Consider the following 26,795-nt stretch of genomic DNA (forward strand, 5'->3'; position numbering starts at 1 on the left):
TGCTTGCTAAGATTCAATTCAAGATGAAAGATCACATAGGTATTGTAACATGCAACCCTGGATAGTGAGGTCGTTTAAAAATAGGTAGTCTACTTAAAACTTGGAAGAAGTATTGATTGAAGCTGTGAGGAATGTCCTTTGTCTCCATTTCTGATTTGTCGGAATGATCTGTCTTAAAGGTTGCAGGTACCTTATGCTACCTCAGACCTATGAAGGTAAGACAGATGTTAAAAGAGAGGAAAATAATTGTTGTCCAATTAGACATAATTTTATAATTATGTAGAATTTGACATGGACCTGTGTTTTCAGATCCTGCCTGGTCCCAGCATTTCTAGTTGCCTTCTTCCCAGAACTGAGGCTATCCATGAGCCATCAGTAGTCCCTTCCCAGTCCTGTAGTCATTCTCAACCTTGGTTGTACAATGAGATCACCTTGGGTACTAGAAAAATACCAGCATCCAGACCCACACCCAGAGATCCTGATCTAATTAGATGGCGAGGGGATCCAGGCATCGGCGATTCTAATGTGCGGTCAGGGTTGAGAGTCTCTGCTCTAGAGACCCGTTGTACCTCAGGCAGGAGGGATTTCAGGAGGTTGAGGTGAATGCTCTTCAGCTCAGCGATGCTGTGATCACTGCTGTTGTCTGGCCTTGACATGGATCTGCTATTTGATAGCTCATTTCTCTACCAGCGTCAAAGACTCAAATCCCACCTTTGACCACAGTTCTGATAACAGGAGTCCTGCTTTCTTTTCCTGTGGCCAAGTCCACAGCTTGTTAATTTGCCCAGTTCATCACAGTCTGGATCGAAGCCTTGCTTGAGGAATTGCCACTAGAATGTCCTGTGCTAACTGAAAGTTCCATACAGCACTCTTGCTGAATGCCGGCTTTCAGTATTCCTCCTCCTAGGACACACTCTTGTTTGGGTTGGGTGTCCCTGATAGGAAGGCTGGTCAGAGCAATCACCGAGGTCCACGTTCTCAGGGTAGCTTGGTGCTGGTTGACTTGACCTGCTGCATTTCTGGCTGGGCCCCATCCTGTTTCTCCCAGTATTTGTTCCAGTGTAGAGGTTGGGTGTGGTTCTTGATATAGGTCCTTCATGTCTACATCCCTCTGCCCTAACTGTAGGTCACCAAATCTTACACAGCCTTTTACATGACGAAAGGTGTTGATTCAGATGAACCAATTCTGAAGACCAGGCTGCTGGGCACTTGCTCCCAGACAGGGAGGGTAGATCTGAACCTTCTGAGGATCTGAAAACATACCACTTCCTACTGAGATCAATAATGTACAAGTTTAGGAAGCCTATCCTGTGTGGACCAATCCTATGAATCCCTCCATCTGGTGGCTCTGGTGGTTAGTGGGTGAACCAGGGGACTATATGTCTGCAAACAGTGACTTGAGTGTTAAAGATTTGCTTTGGGTAGATTTAACCTCATTATGGTGGTTTTTTTTGTTTGTTTTTTGTTTTTTTCTTTTCTTTCCCCTTTGTTAGTAATACCCAGAGCGTTTCATCTATTACATCATTTATCTTCTAGAAATCTGGGAATTAGGATTTGCAGGTGCCCACTCTTTTATTGATATGGAGGGAGAAAGCATGGGGCTTATCTAAAGGTGACAGAGAGAGAGAGAGAAAGAATAGATTATAACTTATTCTCGACCTGGATTACATATTTCTTGTGTATCATATTTAGCTTCACAATTTTAGCTGGCTTAAGAGAAAAAGAAAAAAATTTATTAGTGTTCAATAATTGAAGATTTTGTTTGTTGTTAAAACCAGGCAATTAGATCATTTCCCTGGCCTAATTGATCTGAAATTAATTGCAGACTGACGGGGAGATGAAGAGGGAGACAAGCTAATGCGTGATAACTTTTTTAACACTCAGTGATCTGGGACATTGGTGCTGACCTGGTCAGTTATTTGAGGAAGATGTCCCTACTAGCTCCCTTGAAAAATTATGTTCAAAAGTCAAACTTAAGTCAAATAAGTGGATTTATTATGGAATTTCTACTGTAAGCAAAATCCTCAAGTATATTTATACAGGTAGTATCTCACTTACTTGGCTCTGATTTTTTTTTAATTTTTTTTTTTTTTTTTACTTTTTGAGACAGAGTTTTGCTCTTGTCACCCAGGCTGAAGTGCAGTGGCCTGGTCTCGGCCCATTGCAGCCTCTACTTCCCGAGTTCAAGCAGTTCTCCTGCCTCAGCCTCCCGAGTAGCTGGGCCTACAGGTGCCCACCACCACGCCCTGCTAATTTTTGTACTTTTAGTAGAGATGAGGTTTTGTCATGTTGGCCAGTCTGGTCTCAAACGCTTGACCTCAAGTGATCCACCACCTCAGCCTCTGAAAGTTCTGGGATTACAGGTGTGAGCCACCGTGGCCAGCCCTGGGCTCTGAATTTTGAAGCAGCTACTTTGCTTAATGCCTGGCTTATGAACTCATTCTCACTTTGATGTGTTCCATTGTGGACTGGATGCTACCCATTAATTGTCCAACTTCAGGGAACATCAGCAGACACATGTGTTTGGGCCTCATCTCTGGAGTTTTTGATTGATTAAGTCATGGTGGGGGTGTAGGGGCCTGAGTGATGCATTTTTCAGAAGCTTTCCAGGTGGTCGTAGTAGATCCAAAAGCTGAGAAATGCTATTGTAGAAGGATACAAATACACAGGTGTGGCCTTTGGAGATGCTTCCAACCCTGAGTTTCCTTATAGGTTGATCCAGTGTGAATTGTCAAAAAGTTTTGGAAAGATTTAGAAACTTACAAAAATATGAAGTTAACAAAGAAAACAAATATACATTATAGTAGAATTATTTACCATTAAGAAGGATTTTCTACTGGGCTATTTCAAATAGAAAGAGTCTCTATTACATTCAACATATGAGTTGATTGAAAAATATAAGTTGTTAAAAAATACAAGCTTGACATACAGTTTTTTGAAACACATGTAACTGGGGAAAGTAGCCAGGATGTCTTAGACTTCTTTTATTTTCAGAAAAGAAGTTGTTTGAGACCTAAAGTGTTGGTACTTTAATATTTTGGGATCTGGGAGAACTAACTCTAAGTTTGCATTATTATTATTAATAGGGAGGTACCAGTACAGTTGAATTAGACCAACATTTAATGGGAGATTTATTGGATGAAGTGAAATTATGGAGGTCTTTGAGTGTCGCTATTAGAAAGTGTTTAAACTTTATCCTGAAAGCAGGGAAAGCCATCGAAGCAGAGGGTGACCTGATGAGATTTTCACTTGAGAAAGATCACCCAGAGGGAATGGATGACTTGGAGGAAGGGAAGGGCAGTGTGGATATTGGAATCCCAGTCAGTAGCTTATTTCAGCAGTCTGAGCTAGAGAAGATGGCACAGGCCCACCCATAGCTGGGGGTGGGTGGAACAGAGAAGGTGGGAGTTGTGGAAGTGATCTCCACATAATTTATCCTCTTAATCTGGACTACTGTGAGAGTAAAGGGAAGTATAATTAATAGTAATGCCAGCCTGGGCACGGTGGCTCACGCCTATAATCCCAGTGCTTCAGGAGGCTGAGGCAAAAGGATCCTTGAGCCCAGGATCCTTGAGTTCAAGACCAGCCTGGGCAACATAGACCTTATCTCAATTTTTAAAAAATTGTGGTCATAACCCCAGGACAAAAGGTATACATGAAAACTGTCTCAGAGAGAGACAAATAATGGTGCTAAATGTGGAGAGAATAAGGACAACTTCTAGGGATTTTTCAAGGAGTTGAGGAAATTTGGACAGAAATTTGTATCTGGAGCTCAGGAAAAATGTTTGAGCTGAAGACATGTATTTGGGATCTTCAGTATAGACAGTAGTGATAAGGATGATGCCTGAATTAATTACATTCATTTGAGAATTGGGATAAGAAGGAGAGAGCCAAGGATCCTGTACATATTTGTAAAACCAGAGCAGAAAAGTGTTGTTCATCTGATCCTCTTGAAAATCTTGAAGGCTTAGAACATGGACAGGGCCTCCTCTCCTCTCCTCTCCTCTCCTCTCCTCTCCTCTCCTCTCCTCTCCTCTCCTCTCCTCTCCTCTCCTCTCCTCTCCTCTCCTCTCCTCTCCTCTCCTCTCCTCTCCTCTCCCCTCCCCTCCCCTCCCCTCCCCTCCCCTCCCCTCCTCTCCCCTTCTCTCCCCTCCCCTCCCCTCCTCTCCCCCATACTATCAAAGTCCACTGGCTTAACATATGGTGTCTTCATTTATCCTCTTTGTACTTCATTATTTCTTTTCTTTCCAATCAGCAAATTGCATTTTAAATAGTCTTGGGTATTCAGGAACTAATTATATAATTTAGAAGTTCTCATTACCCCCCTACAGTCCACAGTATTCTTTCAACCCTTGAGAGATTTGGCTAGCCTTTCCCGTTAGTACCATGGTGGGTTTCTTTAAAGCAACTTTTAGAAAAGGTATTATTTTTGGGTCATGTGGGGAGATAAGAATTTTTTTTTAACCTCTTCTTCTGAAACTATATAGCACATTCTACTTCCAGCGTGGAAGATTTAATCACCATCATGTGGTGTGCATTAAATTAATAGACTGCTACATGAGCTGATTTAGGAGGCTTTGTGTAATATGTTGGTCAGCTGCATTGATACGACTCCCTTCTGTGTTGGCACTTTGGATGTTTGCTTTGTGTTTTGACTATTGTCTTTGGGACTGTAAATTACTCAGGAAAGCTCATCAGAGTAAATTAAGTTCCACATCTAATTTTCATCAAGATTTTTATTTTATTCAACTTTACTGTTTGGCTAATTGAGGCTTACAGAGGCCAAGTGCCTTGGCCAAGGTTATCGAGCTTGTTAATGTCTTAGCTCAGACGAGTTTTCGTTCAGTCCCTGTTGATTCCTGCATTATATATTCATCAGTCTGGTAATTAACATCCAGTCATCCTTGTTGCTCTCCTTAGGAACTGGCTGTGTTGCAGGGTCCTCCACACCAGTGGGATTTATGGGAAGTCTGCATGCCCATGCATTATCTTTTATGTGAAAATGAGAAACATATAGAGATCAAGTATGATAATCTCCTGCATGGCAGACGCGGCTCTCGAGGAATTTGTTACCCCATGACAGCAAAATCAAGCCAGGGGCTGCTCAGCTCACCACTTGGACACTTGAGCAGAGTGGAATGATAAGTCATAGGCTGGTATTTGAAGCTGGCATGGTAGAAGGCAGGATGGCCTGCAAATAAATTACTTCATTTCAGGGGCATGAAGCCTTTGCCAGGATAGAAATGTTTTGCATTCATTTCCTAGAGGCTACGGGAAGTGTGGCATAGCTGTTAGATTTTTGTTGCTTGAGGGCTTTGTCTGCCCAGATACAGAATGTGAAGCTTGCAGAAATCCAGCTAGGAGACTATTCCAGAAGGATCAGACAATAGGAACTTGTAATTAGCCTCCACAGTCCTGAGCCTTCTAGGATATGCTAGAATGCAAAATACTTTGAAAAATTCCTGGGTTGAAATTTAATTTAAATATGTCAAGTTGAGTACCATGAATAAAGAGAAGAGTATACTGTAATTATGTATAACTCTTGAGGTATGAATTCATCTAAAACTACATTCAAGCTATGTTTTTTTCTCTCTGGTGAAACTGTATTTCCATAGTAATTTACTTTTTCATGAAAACAAATAGTTTTTATTATTGGTCTCCTCTCTTAGTTAATAATGCTTTTTTATTTTAAGTAATTCCTGTAATTTGTGTCTCTTTTCTTCTGTCTCTCATCATCACGCACACGTCTGTATGGCAGGGAAGACAATGTTAATGTTAATATAAGGGCAATCAGCGAGCCAGTTAATCACCTCCCTAGCACAGATAGCCGGGAGCTGCTTTGCTGTCGGGCAGAGATAAATTAGAAAGGGAGAATGATGATTTAAAACAATGCCTTAGAATGATTATCAAACAAAGGCAAGCATTTAGCAAGCTGTTAAGCTGAAGAGAAATCCCCAGGAAGGAGAAAGGCGACAGCCTTTATCTAGCAATAAGGGCAAGTGGTAAGAATAAAGTGTCAGCCCAGGCATACTTTATGTCAATTCAAGTGACTAAAGGCCAATTTGGTGCAGCGTGTTTGGATCATATGTTGTAAAATGCATGACCTTGTTTCCTGATGCTGATTTATAGCTTGGTGTGCTTCAAGCTTTATTTTCTTTCATGAAAAAATCCTCAACCCTTGATGGGAAAGTGGCAAACCTGAAGTAGCTGCAGAAGTCTGAAGGCGCATCACTTCTTGAAGACAGCGCAGCTCATCCCCGGCTGGGATTGCTTTGTGGGTGGAACTAACAGGCAGGGACAGTGTCTTGTCAGAAATACCATAAAGTGTGAAATAGAGTCAGGTTCTTTGCCAGGTGAAGTGGGCAGATCTGTTAGAGGTACAACCACTCACTTAAAGGGGATTGAGGTCTCATCAGGATCAAATGAATGTAGTTCAACAACAGTGGCTCAGATAGTCCTCAAAGCAATGTGTAGGGCTGATTTAGGAGTTATTTATTGAATTGATCTGTTCCTACAAACGCCTGGAAAACTCACATGCTCATCTTACACATTCTTGGAGCTTGTTTTCCAATATGTGGCATTACATGGGAGGTAGAGTCCCTGCCTTTAGCACTTCGCTGTTTTTCCTCTGGGTTTTGGCTGGCTGGAATTAAAGTTTCTACATCAATCATGTCCTTGGTTGGCTTCTTCCACTTTGAGAATATTAAACTCTTTCTTCTATATGTAAGTGCAGAAATGCATTCACATGGAATTCAGTGTTTCGCTGCCCTTTCCCTGTGCCTGGTTTTGGAGCTCTGCCCAGATTGCGGATGTAACCTTGCGCTCTTCTCATCCCCTGGCACTCGGTTAACCTTGGATGGGTAATAATGCACTGCCCAGGTGGAGTTTGGGGCTCACATTTCTTCAGAGAATTTTGTGTTCCTGGGTAGCATGATGTTCCTGCCTAAATTATTGTGGTGCTCATTTGTGACTGGATCAGAATGATAAGCTGCTTTTCAGAGCAGGTACAAATGCAGTGCCGAGGGACCTGTGTTGATGCCAGAGCACTTTTCCTTCCTTGGTGTAAACAGTGAGTATACTAATCCCTCATCATCGAGAGAACAGACTTCCAGTCATTGCCCTGCTAAGCCCTGGTTGTGGAGAGGGGTTGGGGCTTTCACTGTGTGCTTTCGGAAGAGACCCTTGGACTTAGAGCTTTGTCACCTGTGACCCCGCCCTTCTCTGCTTGTCAATCCATTCATAACCAGGAAAATAAGAAGGGAATTGTAAAACGCTGAAACGCTGAGGGACTTTAGTCCCTTCCAATTTAGTTTACATATGAAGGGAGCGAACCCAGTTACTTTAGTTTGGCCAGTTTAAATGATCAGTAGCTGGGACTAAACCAGAACATGAGTCTCGTGATCCTCAGCTAAAACCGTCTTTGACTCCATCACTCAGGTGCTCCCTGAGATGAGCAGGCGGCCAGGAGCAGGTGTTAGAGATAATTGTTGGGTTTCCAGAGGCAAGTTGCAGAGTGGGCTGAGGATGGGCTCACCCATTTTTTTGACTAGTTCTCAGAGTTAGAAGGGACTGAATTGTATGTATTGTTTATCTCATAAAATATTCAGTACAGTAGGGATCACACTATACATACTTACAAATAGAAAGGCATTATGTGAACTAATGAGGGCCACACACATGTTGTAGGGTCATAAAGGCCTGCGTTTGGATCTTGAAAAGATATATAACCTTAGACAATGAAACTTATCCTCTCTGAAGTGTAGCTTGCCAACTGTAAAATGGAAATAATACCTACTTTTAGAGTTATTGCGAGGAATAACGATGGTAACATATAAAAGCTCCTGATATAGTAACTGGAACGTAGTAGGTACTCAATAAAATGCAGTTTACTTTTCTTATTTTGACATTTCTCCATGGTTTAGCTTACTAAGCACCCTCTAGAACATGCAGACTTATTTCTTTACTCTCTGAACTTTCTATCTTTGTATAGTTTTAACCTTCAAGATTTCCAGAGAATATTTTGGGAAAGAGATTCAAATAAAGAAGGCCACTGGAAGGTGTAGGATAGGAAAAGAAGCCAAAAGTAAGACTGAATGTAGAAGATAATACAAACTTGGGAGTATAAGAGGCGAAGGCTGAGAAAACTTTATCCTGATGATTAGAAAAAAATAATTGTTTTCGGTCAGAATCCCATGGAATTCTGTAAGAAGGGTCATGCCCTTCTTATTCAGTTAAGCAGCTCTTTTAACTGTTTTAAAAGAACAGCTAAAACAGTTCTTCTAACTAGTTATTTGATTTGCTCTAAAATGATCCCATCTAACTTAGAACAAAACCTCTCACAACTGTTTCCAGTTAGTAAAATTTTAAGGTTATTTGCTATTATTCAGAAAATGCCCATTTAATGCTTCCAAAGGACAGGAAATGGGAGTTGGGAAAAGGTACAGATATACAGCTAGCAAATGTTCTCTAATAACACCCAGGACAGCATGGTCATCAGTCACGACAGTGGCCAATAGCAGAGGAATGAAAGGCAGACAGTGTCATGCGTGACTAGGCACATCTTTCACGCCTGCCATCTCACCCCTCCAACGGCCAGGAATGGACCTTAGCACAAAACTGGCAGAGAGAGAGAGAGAGTCTCTTAATAGATACTTATCTTGTCTTCTCCCAGATTCCAAACATGCCAGACCTGGTCAAGCTGTCCTATCTGCTTTTAGAATTGAAGAATGCATTGTCTGAATATATGAATGTTTTCCGAAACAACCACACAGGAACATTTTAAAAAGGGAACAGAACTGGCTAATCATTCTGTAACTGATGACAGAGAAATTGGTCTGATTTCTTATATGTTTGACGTGTTTTGAAAATAAGGAAGGAAAGGCATTACTTGGTTTTTAGTCAAAGAAATATTTCACATAGATCTGCAGAATGATGGTGAGATGAGAGAGAACAGGAAGACAGTCTTAAGCAGGAAGAAGAAGGTAAGGCTTGGGAAGCTGTTGAAACAGTAGGCACATGTTTAAGACCTGACATGATCTTTATGGTGGGACTGTAAACTAGTTCAACCATTGTGGAAAACAGTGTGGCAATTCCTCAAGGATCTAGAACTGGAAATACCATTTGAGCCAGCCATCCCATTACTGGGGATATACCCAAAGGATTATAAGTCATGCTGCTATAAAGACACATGCACACGTATGTTTATTGCGACACTATTCACAATAGCAAAGACTTGGAATCAACCCAAATGTCCATCAGTGACAGACTGGATTAGGAAAATGTGGCACATATACACCATGGAATACTATGCAGCCATAAAAAAGGATGAGTTCATGTCTTTTGTAGGGACATGGATGCAGCTGGAAACCATCATTCTCAGCAAACTATCGCAAGAACAGAAAACCAAATACCGCATGTTCTCACTCATAGGTGGGAATTGAGCAATGAGATCACTTGGACACAGGAAGGGGAACATCACACACCGGGTCCTATTGTGGGGAGGGGGTGGGGGGAGGGATAGCATTAGGAGATACACCTAATGTAAATGACGAGTTAATGGGTGCAGCACACCATCATGGCTCATGTATACATATGTAACAAACCAAACCTGCACGTTGTGCACACGTGCCCTAGAACTTAAAGTATAATAAAATATAAATAAATAAATAAAATAAGATAAAATAAAATAAAAGTCTTTAAATTTAAAAAGAAAGTATTAAAAACCCATTTGAACCATCCATCCCACTTCAGAACCAGAAAACTCTAGGTGCTAATAGGTTTTCTTGTGGAGACTTGTGAACTGCCTGTCGGAAAAAGAAAATGTTTCGAGGCATTGACTGGCATGGATGAGAAATATAACTTTCAGAAGGTGCTGGAAAATCCTGAGTGAATGATAGGAAGTTACAATGGAGGGTGCCTATGTGAAGATTATTATCAAGAGCATTTCTCAAGGACAGCACTGTACTTGTTTTTGCTTCTCAAAGCAGATACCTAAAAACAGGCATAACCTTACTGTAGACCACCAGCTACAGAAAAATACACAGCAGGTGTGTTTTCGGGCTAATTCTTGATCTAGAGAAAAGTAGACTTTAAATTGGTGATTGATTCCAAAATGAAAATTAGTGGCCTGAGGTTACTCATTTTTCATAAAGCAAAACTTCTGTAATTGTTGAATAGTATATTCTTAAATATTCTTTGTTCATAACATCAAGCTAGTTGGCCTGGAATGCTCAATGTTTTTCCCCTGACTTTAGTTGAATCCTTTGTTTACTGCTCTTATGTATTCATCAGAGGTGGCGAATGTATCTCTTTTCTTTTTTTTTTTTTTTTAAGAATTTTAATCAATTGACAGGGGTTAGGAATAAAGAATGGTGTGATTGATTACTGATGTCAGCCAAAATGGGAGGAAACGTTATTTTTTTATGCCTTCTAGTTCAACCTTATTTGCAAGTTTTTAGCCAAAAATGATTGTATATATAATATTGTATTACTTTAAGAAATAAACACAGTTGACAAAATGTTAAGATTTGAAAACTTGGGAAGTGGATACAGAAGTAGCCATTACATTAAATACCCATGACTTTTTTTGTCCATTTTAAATACTGCATAAGAAAATATTTTTGCCGAGTGAGGTGGCTTGTGCCTGTAATCTCAGCACTTTCGGGGGCTGAGGCGGGCAGATCACCTGAGGTCAGGAGTTCGAGAGCAGCCTGGCCAACATGGTGAAACCCCGTCTCTACCAAAAATACAAAAATTAGCTGGGTGTGGTGGTGGGTGCCTTTAATCCCAGATTAAGGCAGGAGAATTGCTTGAACCTGGGAGGCAGAGGTTGCAGTGAGCCAAGATCGCACCACTGTACTCCAGCCTGGGAAATAAGAGCGAAACTCCCTCTCAAAAAAAAAAAAAAAGAAAAGAAAAGAAAAATTAAAAAGTAATGATTAAGAATACCAGTAATTTAGTTTCAGGTTAAACTGTATATTTCAAACAGTAGTTTTTCTCTTCAATTATTTTTTGTTTTATTTTGTTTTATTTAACTTTTTCACCCAGGAAGCAAAGTTGTCCACTTCTGTAAATTTCTGTAATATTTCCATTTAGCTAATTCTATGATTCCTGACTTTCTACCTGCTTCTCCATTGTGTGTGTGTGTTTTCTCTTTCTAGAAAGATGTGTTCTGATCTCTTGATTGACATAAGGTTTGTTGAAGAACTGAGGTTATAGATCCAGTGATATCAGACTTACGTAAAACACTATAGTTTCTCAGGCATCTGGCATCCCCACCCCACAATGCTAGAAGTAAAACTAGTAAAACTAGCAGCAGCTGGAGAAAATTGATTCCGGACTTTCAGTTTCTAGTGACCTACCCCTGGGGAGAAACAGACAGCTCTCTTGGCACTTACTACAGACATCGCCACCTCAGTTTGCCCCAGGGCAAAAGTTACACTTCGGGAAAACAGTGTCAGGTGAAAAGGGGTTTTATAATTAAGGACAAAAAGGAAACTTGATAAATGTTTCTTATAAACCAATGCTGCTCAGAATATATAATTTGATAGATTTAACTCTACCTTCAATGGGTGGTGCTGCAATCTTTAATTAGTTTTTACTCTCGAGTGAAGTGCTTTGATTGGATAGGACTCCAGAGCAATGCCTATTTATTGTTACCCCTCATTGTTACTATCTATAGAGCAGTCAGTAGCCATGGGCAGATGGGCAGTTGGGTGGGATTCGCTCTTCCTGCAGGATTCTCTTTGAGCACCATGAGTTTCTATCTTAGAGTCTATTCTATTTCTTGTAACCTACAAATTGCTACTTTTATATTGTCTGGTTCATGCCAGTTGGAGTATTTTTATTTTAGTTTTTGAGACCAGGTCTCGCTCTGTCACTCAGGCTGGAGTGCAGAGGCACAATCATGGCTCACTGCAGCCTCACCCTCCCTGACTCAAGTATCATTCCCACCTCAGCCTCCCAAGTAGCTGGGACTGCAGGCACATGCCACCCTGCCTGACTAATTTTTAAAATTTTTATACAGGCGAGGTCTTGCTATATTGCTCAGGATGGTCTCAAATTCTTGGACTCAAGGGATCCTCCCTCCTCAGCCTCCTACAGTGCTGGGATTACAGGCGTGAGCCACCGTGCCTGGTCCCATCTTTATTTTAAAGCCCCTGCTTTATTGATCATTTTGGCATTCCTAAAGAAAAAGCATTGATAATACTGGAATAGAAGAAAACTTTAAAATTGTCCAAAAATTTTTAAAAGAAATATAAAATGGCAAAACAAAAAAATCAAATTTTAAAATAGGCATATACAAAAAAGAACTTCAGCACATACCTTAAACCAACTTCAGCACATACCTTAAACCAGAGTTAATCTGAACGATATTATGTTCCTAAATCTAAAACTCCAACTATAAAAAGCCTCTAGAAGAAAAGAGTAAAAGGAAATATTTATGACCTCATGTTAGGCCAAGATTTCTGAGATATGACGTTTAAGATGTGATGGATAAAAAAAAACAAATGAATGACTCTTTGCAAATCACCTACCTGATAAAGGATTTGTATCCAAATTATTTAAAAATATTCAAAACTTGATAATAAGAAAACAATGCAATTAAAAATGGGCAAAATGGACAAATATATGGAGTACAAATATATGAATGGCAGATACCCACATGAGAAGATGTGCACCATCGTTATATGGATGGCAAATAACCACATCAAAAGATGTTCACCATCATTTATCATTTAGGAAATGCAAATTAAAACCACCATGAGTTATCATTCAGCACTTACTAGACTGACTAAAGTTAAAAAGAATAACCATACGAAGCATAAATGAGAATGTGGATCAACTGGGAGTTTCATACACTGCTGGTGGCGATGTAAAATTGTACAACCATTTTGGAAAACAATTTGGCAACTTCTTTAAAAAGTTAAATATATATATACTGTATTACTGAGCCAGTCCTTTCATAGGTATCTACTAAAGAGAAATGGGAGCATATATTCGTACGAAGAGTTGTGTATGGCTTTTCATAGTTGCTGTATTTCTAGGAATGCTGTTAGCCCCAAACTGGAATCAGTAGGTGAACTGATAAACAATATTGGGGTATATCCATACACTGGAATATTATTTACCAATGAAAAGGAATGAATTTATAATACATACAACAATGCGGATGAATCTCAAAATAATTATGCTGAGTGAAAGAAGCAAAACAAAAAGTACATACTGTATGATTCCATTAATATAAAATTCTTGAAAATTCAAACAGATCAGTTTTGAAAGAAAGCAGATGAATGGTTTTCTAGGATGGGGAGTATAGAATGGAATGGGGGAGGAAGAAATTACAAAGTATTATGAGGAAATGTGATCAGGTAATAGATATGCTTATTACCTTAATTGTAGTGATGGTTTTGCCATTGTATATGCATCAAAATTTATCTATTGTGTACTTCAGGTATGTTAATATAATTATATGTAAATTATGTCTGGGGGCAGTGGCTCACACCTGTAATCCCAGCACTTTGGGAGGCCAAGGCGGGTGGATCACCTGAGGTCAGGAGTTCGAGACCAGTCTGGCCAACATGGCGAAACCCCACCTTTACTAAAAATACAAAAACTAGCCAGGCGTGGTGGTGCATGCCTGTAATCCCAGCTACTCAGGAGGCTGAGGCAGGAGAATCACTTGAACCAGGGAGGTGGAGATTGATTGCAGTGAGCCGAGATGGCGCCATTGCACTCCAGCCTGGGTGACAGAGCAAGACTCTGCCTCAAAAAAAAAAGTAAATTACAACTTAATAGCACTATTAAAAAGAAAAAGAGGGAAAAGAAAGGGGAGAGAAGGAAAAAAAAGAGGGAAGGAAAAGAGAAAGAAATGGAAGGGAGGGAGGGGAGGAAGGGAGGGAGGGAGGGAAGGAAAGAAGGGAGGGAGGGAGGGAGGGAGGGAAAGAAGGGAGGGAGGGAAGGAAAGAAGGGAGGGAGGGAGGGAAGGAAAGAATGGAGGGAGGGAGGGAGAAAGGGAGGGAGGGAGGGAGGGAGGAAGGGAGGGAGGGAGGGAGCAAAGGAAAGGTAAGATAAGGCCTGGACTTGAAATCAGAGACAAATCTTGAATCTATCATTTACTTGCTGTGTACCTGTGGATAAATTGTGTAGCCTCTGTGAGCTCAGTTTTTCTTTTCTATAAAATGAAGTTAATAATATCTACCACATACTCAGATACTGTAGGTAAAACTGTTTTTCTATATGCAGAGTGCTCGAGAAATATTTGGCATTATTATGAATATTACTGATGGTATTTGACAAGCAGATACAAACTGCAGCAATTTCAATATTTGGCATTATGAATATTACTGATGGTATTTGACAAGCAGATACAAACTGCAGCAATTTGGGGCATTTCCCACACACTTTGGGAAGAAATGTCTGCAGTCCTTTGAGATGGGAAGGGGTGTTAAAATGGATGTGATGTGGAGAGAAGCAGCAAGAATGTTTATCTTTTTATGTGAGAGGGAAAACAAAACCCCAAACTTGCTAGACCTCTGATGACACAGGAAATGCACTGCAGCTTCCCTCCTGTCTGGGGTCTACAGGTCCTAGCATGCAATGGCCCAATTTCATGTGGACCACAGAGCACTGCTTGTAAGGACGTGTAGCTTCTCTTGGCTACCCATGATGGAGAGGAACTGAAGCAGAAATGGGCAATAAATTCTTAATGCATTGCACACATTACACATCATGTTATTTTTAAACAAAAGGCATACCTTGCATTTTCCCATTAAGACAGAATGCATTTTTGTTTACCAAAAGGTGGCCAACTATTGCTTGGATGACCTGAAAAGGTTTTATAAGCACAAGCGTGTTTATACAAACTTGTTTAGAAACATGCATGCACGGTCCAAAAAAAATTGCAGTTTTTCCTTCCATTAAACATCTCCTTCTTGGCTAGCTCAGAGTGTGTAACTAGACTCAAAGCACTAAGCCATTTAAAATCGAAATCAGAATTTAATAAGGGAATGTCATGTTTCATTTAAAAGCTTATCTTCACCTCCTTTTCTTGTGCTGTCAAGTGAAAGAAAAGCTAGCTTTATAATTACATAGCTGCCTCAGCTTTAGATTATATGTGAGATCTCACATTATTTTTCCACACCTCCCCCCCAACCCTCCCTATCCCACCTCCTTCCTTCTCTGCCATTCAACCCTTTCCCACCCCGACTTGCTTTCTTATGCTTCTTAAGGAGCTGACAGAATGATGGAGCTCTGTTGATTAAGCTGCTGAGTGGTGGTGGCCCTTATTAATTTAGGGGTGACAAGCAAAAAACGAAATGAAACAAAATAAATGACTTTAGTGTGAAATGTTTCTCACTGCGGATCATCATCCTAGCCTGGCTGGATAGAAAATTAGGTGATTTTGGTTTCCACTGCTCAGAAGAGCCTGAAATCCAATGGAACTCAACTTTGACAAATGTTTACTATCTTCTCTGAGGTCCTTTCTCACAGTTGGTCTTCGTATTCATCACTGAACACCGTTAGGATCCTCACTCTTTGTTAAGAACTTGGCCAAGGAATTAGCAGCAGGACCCACAGGTGCTCTTTCGTATACATTTTATGGTAGCCTCTTCTTGTTTTCCTAATCACATCTATTAACCGCACTGTTGATCACAGAATATTATGTCCACAGAAGCCAGAGCTGAATATTGGAAATCATACTGTTCCCCAGAAACTGTTATTGTAAGGAAGTAATATAAAAGATCCTAGTATAGAATAAAACCCTATTATTATACTTGGGGCTGTTTTGTCTGGAAAAAGAGATAGTTCTTGCTTGATCACCTGCATGACAAGGTGGTCAGTTTTGAATGCAGGCTTTATCTGAGTTGAGTGGTAGAGGTTAAAAGGAGAGATGTTTCACAGATCCTTTATAATAAATGATGAGGACTAAGAAATTATTGATAGCTCCTCTGTGGCAGTAAGATAATGCAGCCTTGTGTAGATGATTATATTTTTATGTGTAATATAGACAAAACGTCATTTAGAAAATGTATAAAAGTGGATATTACCCTTCACGCTATCACTGGAAATCCGTAGTAGGTACAGACCTTATGAAGTTTCTCAGCTTTAGAAGGAACCAAGAAAGTCAACTATTCTCTGTCTCACCTATGAATCCCTCCACAGCACCCCCAAACCTTGTTTGACACATTCAGTGAGAAGGAACTCACCACCTCACTATTACTAGATAGTTATATCAGAAAACTCATCCTTCTTTTAGCCAAAATCAGCCTCTCAGGATTTGAACTAGTTGATTAAACTCTGTCTTCTGGAGCCTCTGAAGATAAATCTGTTTCTGCCGGGAAGCCCTTCGTGTGTGTGTGTGTGTGTGTGTGTGTGTGTGTGTGTGTGTGTGTGTTTTAAACAGTTCTCATATTTCCACTGAAGTTCTCTTTTCCTCCACCAAGAAACATAATCCTAATTTCTTTCAGCAGTTTCTCACTCAACCGCCTCTGGGGTCTTGCACAATTCCTTATACATAGTAGGCTTTCAGCAAATGTTTGAGTTGACAGATTCCTGGTATCAATTATGTTCTGAGTTCCACTGAGATTCTACCGACAACTGTCTTCTACTCCGATCCCGCTCTCTCTAGAATGTGGAAATAGCAGTGATTCTGAGGATGTTTTGATGCTGATAACATCTACACCTGGTTGATGTGAAACCATTCTCTTGACCTTATGTTTCCTCCTAAAATGGTTGACTGGTCCTCCCTTCCTTTCTCTTTCTCGTTTGCATCAATTCCCAGAGAAGAATGTTTAAGAGAAAAAGATGTGTTTGTGTAAATGAATCTAAAATGAAAGATCTAGGAAAGAAGCCTACGCTTTGGGGGAACATACGAGTCCTTTCATCTTTCCTAGTCGATGGAAAAAACTAGAAATTGTAGTTGCAGTTAAATTAATTTTAATTCATTCATTTATGTAATGAGCCAGGTCATCTTCATTTGTTTCAGGAAGGTCATGTACATTGAAAATGACATTATACAATTTCCTCTGAGGTTTTGGTAGCATATATGAGAGCAGGCAAAGATGTAGGGGAATATGCTTATTCCTGAGCATAAGTACTAGAATTAGGAGTGTGGGGTTTCCTCCCCAGATTCATGTGTGACAGCACTAACCTTCAGTACCTCAGAATGTGACTGTATTTGCAGATAGTCTTTAAAAAGTTAAAGTTAACTAAGTTAAAATGAAGTCATTAGAGAGGGCCTTAATCCAGTGTAACCAGTGTCATTAGAAGAAGAGAGTAGGACACAGACAAGTACAGAGGGAAGGACCATGAGAGGATGAACAAGAAGGGAACCACCTGCAATGCCAGCCAAGCAGAGAGGCCTCCCAGAGAAACCAAACCTGCCAGCATCTTGATCTTGGACTTCCAGCCTCTGGAACTGTGGGAAAAGAATGTTTGTTGTTTAAGCCACCCAGTGTATGATACTTCATATGTGAGTTCTAGTAAATTAATACAGTGAGGAAATCTTCCAATTTAAATTCTGAAATATGAAATCAAATTAAGATTAGAGATAAGATTTAAGATCCCATAAGATATAACTATAAATATTTGATCATTAGTGATAATATTGAATCTACTTATCTTATTCATCAGGATTTATTAATCTGAAATAATACCAGTCCTTCCCATTTAACCGTTTTGAAAGGAAAATTTGTAAAATATTGCAATTAAACTATATGCTTTAAAACATTATTCTGTGCTATAGATATATTAATATAACTTAAAACATGTTAGTGATCCTCCCGATGACTCACTGATATCTTGCCTCACCACAGTCATATATTGATTATTTAGGTTGGTGCAAAAGCAATTTTTGCCATTAAAAGTGATGGCACTATCAAAGCTAACATTTTGCCAAAGGAATGATAATGCCAAAACTTCTAATTTTACCATATTATCATCTTTATCAGCATGTATAATTGTTAGTCTCTTCAGGAACTTTTGGAGGAAGCTTCTTATATTTGACTTGTCAAAAGGCACATTCTGGGAAATTGATCTGGGCCCTAAATAGGCATTCGGTAAGTTATTGGCAAAATATGTTTGCTTTTCAAACTGTAGGTGACCTACTAGTGAGTTACAGTCAAGACTTAACAAAATAAATTAGAATTGGATAGAGAATATCAGAGTACAGACATAGTAAGGTTAAGTATTGTGTAAAATTTCTTTCAATTTTATTATTCAATTATATTAATTCAATTATATTTTTGAATTATATATATTATATATAATTATATATTATATATTCATATATAATAATATATATTATATAATATATAATATATATTTATATTTATATAAATTAATATATATTATATATTATATTTATAATATATATAATTCAATTATATTAATTACCTCAACATATATTGAGCACCTACTGCATACCAAGCACTGTTCTAGGTGCTTGGGATACATCATTAGACCTACAAAGATCCTTGGCCTCATGGAGATTACTCTGTAGTGGGAAAGATAAATACTAATTAGCATAATAAGTAAATTGTGTGGTATGTTAGAAGCTGAATGTGCCATGGCAAAAAGAAACAAAGTGGCAGGAGGGGATTGGGAGTTAAGGTAGTGTGTGTGGGGGATGGTTGCAATCTTAGATATTAAGATGGTCAGGATAGGCCTTGTCAAGCTGCTGTTTGATCAGAGACAGGTGAGAGAGTTGGCCACTGGAAGAAAAGCGTTAGAGGCAGAGGGAACAGTCAGTGCAAAGGCACAAAGGTGGGAATTCCTAGAAAGTTTGTAGAATGGCTGGGAGGCTAGTGTATTTGTGAGGAGTGAGTGAGGGAGCGGTGTGTCCAGTGGTTGAGGATGCCAGGTCAGGTAGCATTTATAAGTCACCGTAAACATTCTGGCTGTTCTGAGTGCAGCTTGGAACCACCCAGAATTCTGGGCATAGGAGTCACATACATATGGGTTGTAATAGAAAATGTATTTATTGGCCAGGTGTGGTGGCTCGTGGCTGTAATCCCAGAACTTTGGGAGGCCAAGGTGGGAGGACAGATTGAGCCCAGTAGTTTGAGGCTGCTGTAAGCTATGATCGCACCACTGCACTCAAACCTGGATGACAGAGCAAGACCTTGTCTCTAAAATAAAGAAATAAATGCGATACAACAATAATAAATAAAAATTTAAAAAAGAAAATGTATTTATTACTCTGAAAAAGACTAGAAGAGACTGTCATGTTAAGGAATCTGTGAAAGTCCTATTAAATGAAGTTTCTGTGTTTAGTATGTTGGAGTTCCACAAATGGTCTTTTAACTTTTGAAACTGGTTTACTACACCTGAGGGAAAATAAGAATCACTTGGGGCTTTTTAAAGATCCTGTGTTCCAGCTTCACCCTCACCCTGGACTTACTAGATCAAGATGTATGTGTGTGTATGTTTTTTTAGAGACAAGGTCTTGCTCTGACTGGAGTACAGTGGCACGATCATAGCTCACTGGAGCCTCAACTTCCCGAGCTCAAGAGATCCACTCACCTCAGCCTCCCAAGTAGCTGGAACCACAGGCACACCACCATGCCTTTTTTTTTTTTTTTTTTTTTTTTTTAATTTTTGTAGAAACGAAGTCTCACCATGTTTCTCAGGCTGATCTCGAACTCCTGGGCTCAAGTAATCCTGCCGCATCGGCCTCTCAAAGTGCTGCGATTACTGTTGTGAGCCATTGCGCCTGGCCGAAATGTGTATTTTTAATATGCTGCTGAGATGACTCTTGTATGATCAGAAAGAGCACTTGCAAATCACTGATTTTTTGAAAGATCTGAGTTCAGTTCCTGCCACTTCCTAGCAGTCAGGCATTGGCCAAGCTACTTAACCTCCAGCCTCAGAGCCTTCCTAGCAAGGCCATTTTGAGGTGTTTGTGCCCCATTGGTGACGCACACAGCAAATGCTGTAAATGGGAGCCATGTAGGGCCTGGGGATTTTCTCAAGTGTGGCACTTCAGAATCAGAACAAGTGATAAGGGATCCACAAGAGAGTGACTTACAAGAAAACAGAGTTCTGCCCGTGAACAATTAGTTGTACTGCAGACCTCCTGGGCCCTTGGCTCACGGTCCTGAGAGAGTCATGTGTCCTGGTGAAATCTGTGAGCCCAAGTCCCTTTTGATCTGGCTAATTATAGTGAAGCATGGGAAAAATGTTAATTGCTTGACTCTTGGCTTCTCTTTTCCTTAGCCTCATGCTTCTCTGCCCTGGTTCACTCTGGGCCAGCCTCTTGTCAAGCTTTTGAACACATGGTTGATGCTTCTTTAGCAGCTCCATGACCACACTCAGAGCAGGGGTTCCAACCTGCCCTCTCCATGGGGTAAATGGAGAGAAAACATTTCACCTCATGAATCTTGTTTCTCCATCCCTCACCCACCCCAACCCCTCTTTTTTGTTGAATGCCACAAATAAGCATCCTCAACAGTGTCCATAAAGTTGAGAATCCCATACACAGAGCCTGGGGGAAGCCTCAATATATTTTGTAGGAAAATTGTAAATAATCGTTAGGGGGAAAGGAAATGGGGCAAGTTTAAGCCCATTGTCTAATTTCTTTTAAAGCACAGACTCTCTAAACATTGAATTTTAATTGAATTAGGGAGGCAGAAGGAAAAAAAATCCAGGCTGTTTAGAGAAAGATAATTTCAAACATTGCAGCGCAGAGTAATAGAATAAGATACGAGAAAGGATAGCGTGAGAGGCTGGCACTATACTGAATGACGTATCCACATAGGAGGTATTGTGGCAGAGTTCAAAGAACCCTGGGCTGGGAATCAGAAGGCCTGCTTACTAGTCCGGCTTTAGACATCGACTTCCTGTTGCTAACAGCAAATATAATAACACCAGGAATAACAGAACTGATTGGGCACCTACGATGTGGGTTTCTGGATCTAGACCTCAAAGATGCCCATGCTCTTCTCATCTACTAAGATAGAGGGAGGAAAGGACGAGACTCCAGGGCAGCGGTCCCCAAAGAAGAGCATCAGCATCACTTGGGAATGTGTTAGAAATTCACGTTGTCATGCCCCACCCCAGACTTACTGAGAAACAACTTGTGGAGGTAGAGCCCAGCAATCTGTGTTTGCCTAAGTTTTCCAGGTGATTCCGATGCTCACTCAAGTCTGAGAATCCCTGTCTGAGAGACACAATCCAGGTTTCTTATCCAGGTTTAATTTATGTTTAATACTATGTGAAATATTGGGTTTGCTTTTGGTCAGAATACTTAATTTATTTTGAAATTAAAAGAGGTGTCAAATTTTTATACTTATCAAGAGGTGTGGTATACATTTTAAAAGGTTTGAGAACATTTGATATACAATTCATGGGCCTTTTCTTAAGAAATGTATAATTTAATTGAGGGAATGACATCCTTGTTAATCTATCAGCAGGTGCATAATAAGGAGTACGGGAAATGCACTAGTGCCAACAGAAGTAGAATGAAGAATTGAGATGGGGGCCAGGCACGGTGGCGCATGCCTGTAATGCCAGCACTTTGGGAGTTTGGGAGGTGGGAGGATTGCTTGAGCCTAGGAATTTGAGAGCAGCCTGGGCCACGTAGAGAGACCTCGTCTCTACACCAAATAAAAAATTAGCCAGGCATGGTGGCATACACCTATAGTCCCAGCTACTTGGGAGGCTGAAGTGGAAGGATCACTTGAGCCCAGGAGGTTGAGGCTTCAGTGAACTGTGATTGCACCATCACTGCACTCCAGCCTGGAAAACAGAGCAAGACCCTGTCTCAAAATAAAACAAAAACACTAACCAAGCAAACAAAAAAAACCCACAATAAAATAAAAAAAGCAAAATGCAAAGGGCTTCTACCTGGAAAGTGAGATGATGAAGGGTGTGAAGAAACACACTGAGGCAGGACCTGGGGGATCAAGACAGAGAGAAACTGGCTTATCTGGAGGTAAAAAGAACCCAACTGGTAAGAGAGAAGAGTTTGAAAAAAAAAGAATAGACTCATTTGGATTTTGCAGGAAACTTTCTAGAATCCTGAACAAAGTAGCACAACAGAAGGATTCTCAAGTAAGAGTGTCATGTCAACAATGTGTGTGATTGTGTCAGGTGTGACCGTTTCAGCTGCACGTGACAAAAACCCAATTCAAAGTAGTTGAATCAAAAAAGAATTTATTGGCTCAAGTTACTGAAGACCAAAGATAGCCTGGCTTTCGGCCTGCTGGATCCAGGAGCTCCAGCAAAGTCATGATTTATGGGTCTTTTCTTACCATCTCTGTACCAGCTCCTTTCTCAGGGAGGTGCCTTTCTACAGCACTAAGCTGATGGCCAGAACCTCCAGGCCTACATCAAATTCTCAGAAACCCAGGTAGTGTCCTAGAATTGAGCCTCTGGTTTCAGACAGGCTAGACCAGGTTCCCGTCTCTCCTGAAAGGATGGTGTACAGGGCCATCTACACCTGGACCTCGTGGACTGAGAGTGGGCATGGGCCTGGTTCCGTTTTAAATAGGAATGTGGTTATCTGAAAAGAGGTGCTGAGGGGGCCTGGGCTGCAGGTCTGTTCTCTCAAGGAATGGTGAAGGGAGGAGAGGACTGAGGAAGGAAGACCAGCAAGGAGGCTGCTGCCATGATCCAGGTACAAACTAACGAAGGCCTGGCTTGGAGTCATTCCTTAAAACCCAAGAGGACAAGCTTTGACCATCACTGTAAATAAATAATCACTATGACTTCTAATAGGGTAATAAAAGAAAAACAGCTCATTGCCATGCCTTCAGTATAGAAGACAGATTGGTTGGTGCTCTTAATAGTCATCGTGAGGTTAAGAAGTTTGGGGAAAAGGCAGGCCGGGCATGGTCGCACACGCCTGTAATCTTAGCATTTTGGGAGGCCTAGGCAGGTGGATCTGAGGTCAGGAGTTTGAGACCAGCCTGGTCAACATGGCAAAACCCCGTCTCCACAAAAATACAAAAAAATTTAGCCAGACATGGTGGTGCACTCCTGTAATCCCAGCTACTTGGGAGGCTGAGGCAGGAGAATCACTTGAACCTGGGAGGTCGTGGTTGCAGTGAGCCGAGATTGCGTCACTGCACTCCAGTCTGGATGGCAGAGCAAGATTTTGTCTCAAAAGAGAAAAGAAAAAGAAGTTTGGGGAAAAGGCAAAGCCTCACAATATCACCATGGGAGGTTTTTGTAGTTGCTGGTGGGAGATCCAAGATGCGTAGTCCATCTCTGTGGACAGAGAGGTAGAACTAGGGACTTCACTCCATGCACCCTTTATCCTTGAATTGTTAGCACAGAGAGCTACCTTTTTGTTACCGTTTTGTTACCTTTGTTAAATTAGATATTTGGGGGCTTGTGTATCTCTTCCTAATGTAGCTATAAGCTTTGAGAGCTGGGCTGTGTTTTGGACTTCCCAACCACAGCTGCATGCTTGAATTATTCAGACTTTCAGTCTCTACTGATCTTCTCTCCCTGATTTTAAACTCTGTATTAAATAAATCTCAAGAAAAAAAAGGGGCCAATATGCCTTTTAGAATTAAAAAGGATCCTGATACCCCCTACCGTTCTATGTGTAGATAGAAAACGTGCCAATCATTTGAAGTACTTTAACAAATAGGATGTGATTAGCTTGTGTCAGCCAGGTTTAGCACAACCCTCTACAGAGTAGGTGCTTGGTAAATGCTCTTTACTTTAATGGAGCAGGTGACCAGGAAACAAAAAAGGTTTTCAATTGATTCTGAGATGGGCATTGGTTAAGTCCGATCTTGGGAGAAAGTCACTTGTTCTCTGTAGGTTTAATTAGAAACTGGACCACTTACCTTTTGTGGAGTGGTTTGGGAATAATCACCAGGAGCAGAATAAAATACTTGGAAACTAAAGAGATACTAAAATGTTAAATATGCCATATGGTAATAAAGTTTTAGAGCAAAATGGAAACGTTCGATGGTTTTTAATCTTGTAACTGATAGGGACTCTAGGTAGGGTTAATTTATCATAGTTCACTGCAGAGGCTTCGGTTGTAGCTAAGAAGAGCAAAGCTTTACAAGTGTGTACTAGCACTAAAATCAGTGTCTTCATTAGAGTATTAATCGTGTGGAAGTGGGAATTAAACTTGGCAACATGACAGAGAAGCTGACATCAGAGTTATTAAATTAAAAAGATTGCTACTGAAATCAAATCAGATAATGCTATTACTGTCATCTCTGGCACTTTCAACAGTATAAAGAGAGAGGAGAAAATAAACCCTAAGTTAAACAGCTGTGTGCTCCTCCCCCCATCTTTGGAATTGCTGTCATAAACCCAGAAGATTAAATGTGTAGTCGAAACAGGAAGGCTTATCAGTGACTGACTCCTATACACATATTACCAGTTCATTAGTTCCAAATTAATTTTGCCCATATCTATACAAAATGAAAAGAGAAAAATCTTACTGCTAGAGAGAAATACATTATGCTAGTAAATTTTAGCCAAGTGTTTTTAAAAATGCATGCTTTGTTCTAAGGAGTGGCATCTTCTTTCAGGTGCCTTTGTAGCATGAGGGTGGCACTAGAGATGACACAAAATTCCTACTGGGAATTTGGTAGTCCCTATAAATAGGAGCATTCTCTCTCTGCATTTCTCTCCCTTAATTATGGCAAAGTTATTAAATTTGCAGCTCATGTATTGAGAATACAATGAGCTCTTTCATACCTCTCTCACCTTGACCTTCCCTCATAGGATTCAAAGTCAATGCCAGTAACTACAGCCCTTGTGGCTTTGTGATAGCCAATTTTTGACTCACTTTTTCTGAGCATTACCATATAACCTGACATCATGCCCTCAGTCTGCCTGTTGTGGAGACTGTAATGCGTGGGGGTTGGCTTGAAGACCATGAGTAGATTTTGAGTGTAGTTTACTTGTTCAAGATGATGAGCAAAGTGATCTATCACTGAATCCATACTCCTTACTGAAGGTAATAGTTCAATTTTATTTTTCTAGCTCCACAATTTACAGCCAGCAGTTAGATCTGAGAGAGGCTTCTGCATTTTTGATTGCAGAGTGTTATGATTTTAGTACAGAGGTTTCATGGAGCCACCTGCAGCCTGCCCATCAGAGATGTGGCCAATACTGTGGTTATCTCTCCTTGTGACTGAGCTATACCCTTGGGTATCATGGAGAATGAATGACAGCGCTTCACTCCCAGTTGGTCATTGGAAATGCCTCTGGCACCTGCAACCCCTGGATCCCTGTGGTGGCCAGTAGAGCAAACATTTTCTAAAATGAGATGTAATTATCCTTTTCACTAATAACAGATTTCCTGCCTTCCTGTGGTGACTATTTTTGGTCTAGTCATTCATGAAGCTGCATGCTCTTTTCTATAGCTCTCTATTGATGAATTATCCAGCCTGTTTTCTCCAGAAAGGATGTCTGTCTTTGACACTCAGACACCTGGTCCTCTGCATTTGGGAAGTATAAACGTCATTGCATGCCTGCATTTTGGAAGTAAGTGCTGGGTTTTGAAAGAGCCTTCTTTAGGATCTTGTTATATCACGTTTTATAAAACTGGTCTTATGGTCCCAAGGTGCTATTGTCTGAATGTTTGTGCCCCTCCCCATTCATATATACAAATTAAACTCCCAAGGTGATGATATTTGAAGACGAGGCCTTTAAGAGGTGATTAAGTCATGAGGGTTGAGCCCTTTCGAATGGGATTAGTTCCCGTATAAAAGAGGCCTCCAAGAGCTGTCTTACCCGCTTCCACCATGTGAGGACACAAAAAGAAGACAGGCTCTCACCACATACCAAATCCACCTTCGCGTTGGACTTCCCAGCCTCTGGAATTGTGCTCAATAGATTTCTGTTGTTTATAAGTTACTCAGGGTATGGTATTTAGTCACAGCAGCCCAGGCAAAGACTCAAGGAATCCAGTTGGCAGAGCTGCCTTTTTTCTTTCTTCTTCTCTAATCTCCCTTTTCCATAGAGTTACCATTGACGGAATACCTGCCATGTGCCAGACCTTTTATATCCACTATTTTATTTTATCCGTATTTCTCTTGACTCTAGACAAACTGAAGCTCAGAGAGGCAAAATGACTGCCTTGGTCACCTAGCCGGCTAGTAGTTGAGCCAGATTTAAGTCCAGGCCCTTGAATTCCTGAAGCCTGAAATCTTTCTACAACACTGCTGGTCCCAACCCTGGCCATGCAGCAGGATAATCTGGTGAATTACCAAAAAAAAAAAAAAAAAAAAAAGAAAAGAAAAAAAAGATTATTGAGTTACATCCCAAGCTTTTCTCATATCCCCAGCTTCAAAGTTGGTATCTGGCACTTAGTAGGCATATTATACATACTGATTTACTACAACAGTTTTGAGAGATAATAAGACAATCTAGGAATCTATGATGTTTCAGTTATTACATGATCATATACTTACAAAAAAAAAAAAAAAAAGCCTAGGATGGTCGTTGAAAAGAAAGATATCCAGATGGAGCAACTGAGTTGTTGCATGCAGTACCACAACTTATCTTTTCACTGCTAGCCTCTGAAATGGGCATGATTTCTTTTGATGCCTGTAACTGAAATATCGTGAGCACTCAATGAATGATGTGAGAACTACAACGTATAATCCAAATGAAAGGTATTATTATCATAAAATGAATTATAAGAGAAATTCCATACATGATTGTCTAGACTCACTGAATCCTATTAAATGAAATCAACCGGTCAGCATGAGAGAGGCTGAAAATGGCAAATATAGCCCAATAAAGAGGTTCTGAAAGACCAGTGCCCTGACATCTGAATAGATGCATTAATTTGAGACATCTTTTCACGTTAA

The 26,795-nt window shown here is 40.4% G+C and overlaps 1 protein-coding gene across 3 annotated transcripts in view; it reads left to right on the forward strand.

Annotated features, from left to right (window-relative positions):
- The window catches only part of LHFPL6 (LHFPL tetraspan subfamily member 6), a 265,542-nt gene that overhangs the window by 79,193 nt on the left and 159,554 nt on the right, over positions 1-26,795 (forward strand). The gene's annotated exons all lie outside the window — the stretch shown is intronic.

Source organism: Macaca nemestrina, chromosome 16, assembly GCF_043159975.1.
Source record: "Macaca nemestrina isolate mMacNem1 chromosome 16, mMacNem.hap1, whole genome shotgun sequence".
Classification (NCBI taxonomy): Eukaryota; Metazoa; Chordata; class Mammalia; order Primates; family Cercopithecidae; genus Macaca; species Macaca nemestrina.